Source organism: Cololabis saira, chromosome 7, assembly GCF_033807715.1.
Source record: "Cololabis saira isolate AMF1-May2022 chromosome 7, fColSai1.1, whole genome shotgun sequence".
In the NCBI taxonomy this organism is placed as follows: domain Eukaryota; kingdom Metazoa; phylum Chordata; class Actinopteri; order Beloniformes; family Belonidae; genus Cololabis; species Cololabis saira.
Window position 1 is genome coordinate 43,110,038 of NC_084593.1, and position 8,658 is coordinate 43,118,695.

The following is an 8,658-nucleotide window of genomic DNA, read 5'->3' on the forward strand; positions in this document are numbered from 1 at the left end:
CAACATATCTTTGAAGCCTTGATGGCAGTGGTGGGATTTGAACCCACGCCTCTTCCGAGACTGGAGCCTTAATCCAGCGCCTTAGACCGCTCGGCCACACTACCACTTATCGATGTAAAAAAGAAGCTTTTTCTTTCCAGTAAATTTCCCTGAATTTTTGCCGTTTTCATGTCAATTCACAACAAAGGTGATCTCAAGTCTCCATCCATTCAGAGGTTTGTGCATTAACTCAAAATGGTCCCCATCTTGAATCTCAGACTGCTATCAGAACATAGACATTTAATCGACGTTAAATGGACCAGAGATTGTTTTTTATACTAGTCTGCTTTGTTTGGACATGTGTCAAATTCATCTCAAAAGACAGATGAATGTGAAACGTACCTGTCGTGTGTATTGACGCACTCCTGTTATCCAAATTATTGGGAGGTTGAGGATGGTGGATTTTTTGAGCTCAGAGCTGCAGTGGACTATGCCGATCGGACAAGTTAAGAAAAGACAGCATATCCATAGTTTCCTGTAACAGTCAATGGCCCGGTTTCCCAGATCAGTTAAGTAGCTCTTAACAGCGAAAGACTTCTTTCAAACCATCTTAAGGAGCCTGTGAAAGAAGTCTTTCGCTGTTAAGAACTACTTAACTGATCTGGGAAACCGGGCCAATGTTTGTTGTTTTTACCAAACCAAGAATCATCACAAAGAAGGTTTAGTATTTGATGTAACATGTAGGCATCAACATATCTTTGAAGCCTTGATGGCAGTGGTGGGATTTGAACCCACGCCTCTTCCGAGACTGGAGCCTAAATCCAGCGCCTTAGACCTCTCGGCCACACTACCACTTATGGATGGAAAAAAGCTGCTTTTTCTTTCCAGTTAATTTCCCTGAATATTTGCCGTTTTCTGTCAATTCACAACAAAGGTGATCTCAAGTCTCCATCAATTCAGAGGCTTGTGCATTAACTCAAAATGGTTCCCATCTTGAATCTCAGACTGCTATCAGAACATAGACATTTGATCCACTTTAAATGGACCAGAGATTGTTTCTTATCATAGTCTGCTTCGTCTGGACATGTGTCAAACTCATGTCAAAAGACAGATGAGTGTGAAACGTTCCTGCCGTGTGCATTGGCGCACGCCTGTAATCCAAGTTATTGGAAGGTTGAGGCTGGTGGATTGTTTGAGCTCAGAGCTGCAGTGGACTATGCCGATCGCGAAAGTTAAGGAAAGACAGCATATCCATAGTTTCAGAAAGATTCCTGTAACAGTCAATGTTTTTACCAAACCAAGAATCATCACAAAGAAGGTTTAGTATTTGATGTAACATGTAGTCATCAACATATCTTTGAAGCCTTGATGGCAGTGGTGGGATTTGAACCCACGCCTCGTACGAGACTGGAGCCTAAATCCAGCGCCTTAGACCTCTCGGCCACACTACCACTTATGGATGGAAAAAAGCTGCTTTTTCTTTCCTGTTAATTTCCCTGTATTTTTGCCGTTTTCATATCAATTCACAACAAAGGTGATCTCAAGTTTCCATCCATTCAGAGGCTTGTGCATTAACTCAAAATGGTTCCCATCTTGAATCTCAGACCTGCTAGCAGAACATAGACAGTTGATCCACTTTAAATGGACCAGAGATTGTTTCTTATCATAGTCTGCTTCGTTTGGACATGTGTCAAACTTATGTCAAAAGACAGATGAGTGTGAAACATTCCTGCCGTGTGCATTGGCGCACGCCTGTAATCCAAGTTATTGGAAGGTTGAGGCTGGTGGATTGTTTGAGCTCAGAGCTGCAGTGGACTATGCCGACCGCGAAAGTTAAGAAAAGACAGCATATCCATAGTTTCAGAAAGATTCCTGTAACAGTCAATGTTTGTTGTTTTTACCAAACCAAGAATCATCACAAAGAAGGTTTAGTATTTGATGTAACATGTATGCATCAACATATCTTTGAAGCCTTGATGGCAGTGGTGGGATTTGAACCCACGCCTCTTACGAGACTGGAGCCTAAATCCAGCGCCTTAGACCACTCGGCCACACTACCACTTATCGATGGAAAAAAGAAGCTTTTTCTTTCCAGTAAATTTCCCTGTATCTTTCCCGTTTTCATGTCAATTCACAACAAAGATGATCTCAAGTCTCCATCCATTCAGAGGTTTGTGCATTAACTCAAAATGGTTCCCATCTTGAATCTCAGACTGCTATCAGAACATAGACATTTAATCGACGTTAAATGGACCAGAGATTGTTTCTTATACTAGTCTGCTTTGTTTGGACATGTGTCAAACTCATCTCAAAAGACAGATGAATGTGAAACGTACCTGTCGTGTGTATTGACGCACTCCTGTTATCCAAATTATTGGGAGGTTGAGGCTGGTGGATTGTTTGAGCTCAGAGCTGCAGTGGACTATGCCGATCGGACAAGTTAAGAAAAGAGAGCATATCCATAGTTTCCGAAAGATTCCTGTAACAGTCAATGTTTGTTGTTTTTACCAAACCAAGAATCATCACAAAGAAGGTTTAGTATTTGATGTAACATGTAGGCATCAACATATCTTTGAAGCCTTGATGGCAGTGGTGGGATTTGAACGCACGCCTCTTCCGAGACTGGAGCCTAAATCCAGCGCCTTAGACCACTCGGCTACACTACCACTTATCGATGGAAAAAAGCAGCTTTTTCTTTCAAGTAAATTTCCCTGTATCTCTCCCGTTTTCATGTCAATTCACAACAAAGGTGATCTCAAGTCTCCATCCATTCAGAGGTTTGTGCATTAACTCAAAATGGTTCCCATCTTGAAACTCAGACTGCTATCAGAACATAGACATTTGATCCACTTTAAATGGACCAGAGATTGTTTCTTATCATAGTCTGCTTCGTTTGGACATGTGTCAAACTTTTGTCAAAAGACAGATGAGTGTGAAACGTTCCTGCCGTGTGCATTGGCGCACGCCTGTAATCCAAGTTATTGGAAGGTTGAGGCTGGTGGATTGTTTGAGCTCAGAGCTGCAGTGGACTATGCCGATCGGACAAGTTAAGAAAAGACAGCATATCCATAGTTTCCGAAAGATTCCTGTAACAGTCAATGTTTGTTGTTTTTACCAAACCAAGAATCATCACAAAGAAGGTTTAGTATTTGATGTAACATGTAGGCATCAACATATCTTTGAAGCCTTGATGGCAGTGGTGGGATTTGAACCCACGCCTCTTCCGAGACTGGAGCCTAAATCCAGCGCCTTAGACCTCTCGGCCACACTACCACTTATGGATGGAAAAAAGCTGCTTTTTCTTTCCAGTTAATTTCCCTGAATTTTAGCCGTTTTCTGTCAATTCAAAACAAAGGTGATCTCAAGTCTCCATCAATTCAGAGGCTTGTGCATTAACTCAAAATGGTTCCCATCTTGAATCTCAGACTGCTATCAGAACATAGACATTTGATCCACTTTAAATGGACCAGAGATTGTTTCTTATCATAGTCTGCTTCGTTTGGACATGTGTCAAACTCATGTCAAAAGACAGATGAGTGTGAAACGTTCCTGCCGTGTGCATTGGCGCACGCCTGTAATCCAAGTTATTGGAAGGTTGAGGCTGGTGGATTGTTTGAGCTCAGAGCTGCAGTGGACTATGCCGATCGCGAAAGTTAAGAAAAGACAGCATATCCATAGTTTCAGAAAGATTCCTGTAACAGTCAATGTTTTTACCAAACCAAGAATCATCACAAAGAAGGTTTAGTATTTGATGTAACATGTAGTCATCAACATATCTTTGAAGCCTTGATGGCAGTGGTGGGATTTGAACCCACGCCTCGTACGAGACTGGAGCCTAAATCCAGCGCCTTAGACCTCTCGGCCACACTACCACTTATGGATGGAAAAAAGCTGCTTTTTCTTTCCTGTTAATTTCCCTGTATTTTTGCCGTTTTCATATCAATTCACAACAAAGGTGATCTCAAGTTTCCATCCATTCAGAGGCTTGTGCATTAACTCAAAATGGTTCCCATCTTGAATCTCAGACCTGCTAGCAGAACATAGACAGTTGATCCACTTTAAATGGACCAGAGATTGTTTTTTTATCATAGTCTGCTTCGTTTGGACATGTGTCAAACTCATCTCAAAGACAGATGAGTGTGAAACGTTCCTGCCGTGTGCATTGGCGCACGCCTGTAATCCAAGTTATTGGAAGGTTGAGGCTGGTGGATTGTTTGAGCTCAGAGCTGCAGTGGACTATGCCGATCGCACAAGTTAAGAAAAGACAGCATATCCATAGTTTCCTGTAACAGTCAATGTTTGTTGTTTTTACCAAACCAAGAATCATCACAAAGAAGGTTTAGTATTTGATGTAACATGTAGGCATCAACATATCTTTGAAGCCTTGATGGCAGTGGTGGGATTTGAACCCACGCCTCTTCCGAGACTGGAGCCTAAATCCAGCGCCTTAGACCACTCGGCCACACTACCACTTATGGATGGAAAAAAGCTGCTTTTTCTTTCCAGTTAATTTCCCTGAATTTTTGCCGTTTTCTGTCAATTCACAACAAAGGTGATCTCAAGTCTCCATCCATTCAGAGGTTTGTGCATTAACTCAAAATGGTTCCCATCTTGAATCTCAGACTGCTATCAGAACATAGACATTTGATCCACTTTAAATGGATCAGAGATTGTTTCTCATACTAGTCTGCTTCGTTTGGACATGTGTCAAACTCAGGTCAAAAGACAGATGAGTGTGAAACGTACCTGTCGTGTGTATTGGCACACGCCTGTAATCCAAGTTATTGGGAGGTTGAGGATGGTGGAATGTTTGAGCTCAGAGCTGCAGTGGACTATGCCGATCACACAAGTTAAGAAAAGACAGCGTATACGGTACATAGTTTTCAGAACCCACGCCTCTTCCGAGACTGGAGCCTTAATCCAGCGCCTTAGACCTCTCGGCCACACTACCACTTATGGATGGAAAAAAGCTGCTTTTTCTTTCTAGTTAATTTCCCTGTCCAAGAAGCTGGCACCTCGGTTCCTGGGTCTCTACCCTATTGTGGACATCATCAAACCAGCTGCTGTACGCCTCCGTCTACCCTCCTCTATGCGGCGGATTCACCCAGTCTTCCACGTCTCCAAGGTAAAACCATGCTCTGAGTCTACTGTGTTACCGCCTCTCCCTGCTCCTCCCCCACCACAGATGGTCGACGGGCATCCACAATGGGCAGGGGCTTCTGCGAGTGCGGCGCCGGAGACGTGGCTACCAGTACTTGGTCGACTGGGAGGGGTACGGACCCGAGGAGCGCAGCTGGGTCTCCCGGGCTCTCATCATGGATCCAGGGCTCCTGCGAGACTCGGGCCCATCCCGACGCGCCGTCCTGGTCGCCAGGTGGCTCCCATCGGAGGGGGGGGTCCTGTTACGGCCCCTGAAGTGCAGGAAGTGCAGAGGTTTGGGTCATGTTAGATATGTTGCTAGGTTTAGGCATCCCCACGTACCTGTCAGTCAAGGCCAAATGTAGAACACAGAAAACTGCAGTTGTGAAGCATGTCTCTTTATCTGCTTACTCCAAATCCACCAGTTTTTGTTTTTTCATGGCAGGTTTACTGCCCACACCCCGAGCAACAATCACTCCCCATTTTGAACAACTAAGCTAGAAGCTACTGATAAGCAACACAGTTCAAAAAAGAACCCAGCATAGGCTATAAGGTTTAATTATGTAGTCTGTCAGCAAAAAACAGGACAACAGCAGAGCTCAATTAACAGAGTTGGTTGCCTGCTGTGCACTTGGAGATGTTATTAGCTTGGACAACATGGTGTAAAATTTAAACTCTGAGCTTTTAAAAGCTGGAAAAATGTAAGACCAAACAGCAGTTACATTAAGGATGTGAGCGGGGCGCCTCACATGCAGAAATGCATTGCAGAATGGGAGTTTGTTTTTCGAAACAAATCAGCTAGAAAATGTTTTATGTGACGAAAACAAAAGCTATGATGTTTGAGTATCTTTCCGTTGTGCTGCAATACATTACACAGCATGGGCACTTGCGCTTTTTCCCATTATTTCTGTCTACAACGGCTTTTAATACAACTCTAAGTCTTGTTTGTGTTCATTGAATGATAAAATCTTTTCACAGGAAACAATATTACTAAAACAAAATGTGCTTAGGTTTGGAAAAATAGGAGTTTTAATTAACTTTTCCACCTTTATGTCCACCCCTGTGTGCTGTGCCACACAGAATACTGAGCAGCACAGGTGAAAATGCTCTAACTTTATCAGCAGGACACTTTCAAATTGTAATTCCCCTTAGGGTGCATTACCTCGCCAAGATTGAAAGAATCTGATTTGCACCTGTGCAGGAAGCTCAAATGCACATGCAACAGGATATTTAAAATTAACGAGGCACAGTCTTTAAGGGTTTATTCTGCGCTGGATCAGCTCAGAGCCGAGACACTGTAATCAGTGTCATGTGACATTCTTCATGAAGCTGAGACGACATTCTGAAGCTAATTGCAACGTAAATGCTTCTGAGATAAACAGTCACTCTGTATGTCTGAGGCAGTCAGTAGTAGAAGTAGTATCATTTAATTGAAGAGGCATTGCTTTATCCACCCTCATTAATTAGTACTCATTAAGGTCTCAAGCGATGCAATGTGCTGAAGGGTTGTGTTGTGTGCAGAGGCACACTAGTGGAAATATTTGTAAAGCATAATATGGAAATTAATCTACTGACCGAGCTACCGTGAAATCAATGAAGATAATTTTATTCGATGCGTATCCCTCCTTCTTTATGAGCTGGTAGTGAACATGTCAGGGAACATGAACTAAGAGGAATACAAGGGCGTGATATAGCAAAGGCTGTCTTTTCTCTTTAATCGGCTAGAAGAGAATATAAACTACTTAAGATACTATTTCTGATGAGGTCAAGGCAGCTTTAAATTCTCTGTTCTCCAAAAATGAAAACGTATTTTCAGCCATGACCTCAGTCTACATGGAAATATTCACTTAATATCTCATCTTCTCAGCAAGATTTATTACTCTATTACTCACTCTATTACATTTACGTAAATAAGTATGCCAAAAAAAACTGAACACTAGGCATATAAATAAGTATATTCTGTTTGTAAAGCACATTTATTTAAAAAAAAAAAAAAAAAAAAAGCTGTTTAAATGATTTGCCTAAAGGTGGGTCTTTTGATTAGATATGAAGCCAGAGATGCGGTGAATGCTTTTAATGAAGAGGAGTCAATGGGTCCACAGACCTGGAGCAGCAACTCTAAAAGCTCTGTCCCCTTTATGTTTAATGTGGGACTGTGTGGCATGTAAAACAGCCTTACCAGCAGACCGAGCAGCTGAATAAAGGCCGGGACACACCAACCCGACGGCCGGCCGTTGGCAGAAAAGCAGTTGGACTGAAAGCAGGCTCAGAGAAAAAAATACTCCCGAACACACCAACCTGACGCCGACTGGAGCGTACGTTGTGCACATGCGTGAGGCGTAATACGTCCCCATAACTCAGTGGTCCTCACTCCTGGTCCTGGAGAGCCGCTGTCCTGCATGTTTTTGATGTTTCCCTGCTCCAGTAAACCCTGATACAGATGACTGTGTCACCAACAGAACTGTGCAGACCCAGAGGAAAGATTGGTGATGACCACTAATTAGAATCAGGTGTGTTGATGCAGGGAGACATCAAAATCATGCAGGACAGCAGCTCTGGAGGACCAGGAGTGAGGACCACTGCCATAACTGCAGGCACCAGTCCGTGATGATCAGTGTTCGGCTAGTTACTGAAAAATAGTAACCAGTTACCGTTGCTAGTTACTTCATTAAAAAGTAACTCAGTTAGTAACTCAGTTACTTAGACCAAAATGTAATGAGTTACTATGAAAAGTAACTTTTAGTTACTTAAAAAAAAAAACATTTAAAATGCTCCCATTAATGCCCCTCTAGCCTTCATTTCAGCAGGTACTGTATGGAGAATAATACAAACTTGCATCGTGTTCTGCATTCTGATTGGCTAAACAGTCTCCCCGCTTCTTCACTTCCTGTGTCAATAACGTTGGTTGCTTAGCAACAAGCTGAGAACGGCCAATGAGCTTCAGCAGCAGCTGAAGAACAGGACTCTTTGATGAATCGTTCATTACAGTCTCAGATAGAATCCATGGTGGCATGTTGGTTTATAAGAATCTTTTTGTCCAGAAGAAAAAAGAGCAACCAAAATGACCCATAACTATTTTCTTCTCTCGAAAAAACACACCTACAACACGGGCTTCAGAAGAAAAAGATGCTACAGAGCGAATCGGGATGCAGCGGTGCAGTGAAATACGTGCGAGGCGGTGCTGATCTCCGCAATTTGAAGCCTTGTATAATAATTGTAAAAAAAAAAAAAAAAAAAAGTTGCTACTTCGTGGATTTCACTTATCACAGGTTCTTTTTGGAACGTAACCCCCGCGAAAAACCAGGGATTACTGTAATGACAATATCTCCACGTTGCGAAACTCGCCTTGCTCTCTTGGCTCACCATGACTGTCATGCTTCTGAACGCACACACTCGCCCACTACATTTCCTCTGGTCTCCACGTGTGGGGAAAAAAAGCTTCACTGTAGCCAGAAATAAGGGAGTAACGCACCGTTTGGTAATTGAGTTAGTGAATTTAAAAAATAATGGGTTAGAGTATTAATTACCACCAAAACTAAC

The 8,658-nt window shown here is 42.6% G+C and overlaps 8 non-coding genes across 8 annotated transcripts; all 8 read right to left on the reverse strand.

Moving 5' to 3' along the window:
• Positions 1–22: 22 nt before the first annotated feature.
• On the reverse strand, positions 23–104 carry trnal-aag (transfer RNA leucine (anticodon AAG)). The gene has a single exon. It is a non-coding gene; the product is annotated as a tRNA-Leu (tRNA).
• Positions 105–749: 645 nt separating this feature from the next.
• On the reverse strand, positions 750–831 carry trnal-uag (transfer RNA leucine (anticodon UAG)). The gene has a single exon. It is a non-coding gene; the product is annotated as a tRNA-Leu (tRNA).
• A 517-nt stretch (positions 832–1,348) lies between these two features.
• trnal-uag (transfer RNA leucine (anticodon UAG)) lies at positions 1,349–1,430 on the reverse strand. The gene has a single exon. It is a non-coding gene; the product is annotated as a tRNA-Leu (tRNA).
• Positions 1,431–1,956: 526 nt separating this feature from the next.
• Positions 1,957–2,038, reverse strand: trnal-uag (transfer RNA leucine (anticodon UAG)). The gene has a single exon. It is a non-coding gene; the product is annotated as a tRNA-Leu (tRNA).
• Positions 2,039–2,563: 525 nt separating this feature from the next.
• trnal-uag (transfer RNA leucine (anticodon UAG)) lies at positions 2,564–2,645 on the reverse strand. The gene has a single exon. It is a non-coding gene; the product is annotated as a tRNA-Leu (tRNA).
• Positions 2,646–3,170: 525 nt separating this feature from the next.
• On the reverse strand, positions 3,171–3,252 carry trnal-uag (transfer RNA leucine (anticodon UAG)). The gene has a single exon. It is a non-coding gene; the product is annotated as a tRNA-Leu (tRNA).
• A 517-nt stretch (positions 3,253–3,769) lies between these two features.
• Positions 3,770–3,851, reverse strand: trnal-uag (transfer RNA leucine (anticodon UAG)). The gene has a single exon. It is a non-coding gene; the product is annotated as a tRNA-Leu (tRNA).
• A 516-nt stretch (positions 3,852–4,367) lies between these two features.
• Positions 4,368–4,449, reverse strand: trnal-uag (transfer RNA leucine (anticodon UAG)). Its single transcript has one exon. It is a non-coding gene; the product is annotated as a tRNA-Leu (tRNA).
• Between the last annotated feature and the right edge of the window lie 4,209 nt (positions 4,450–8,658).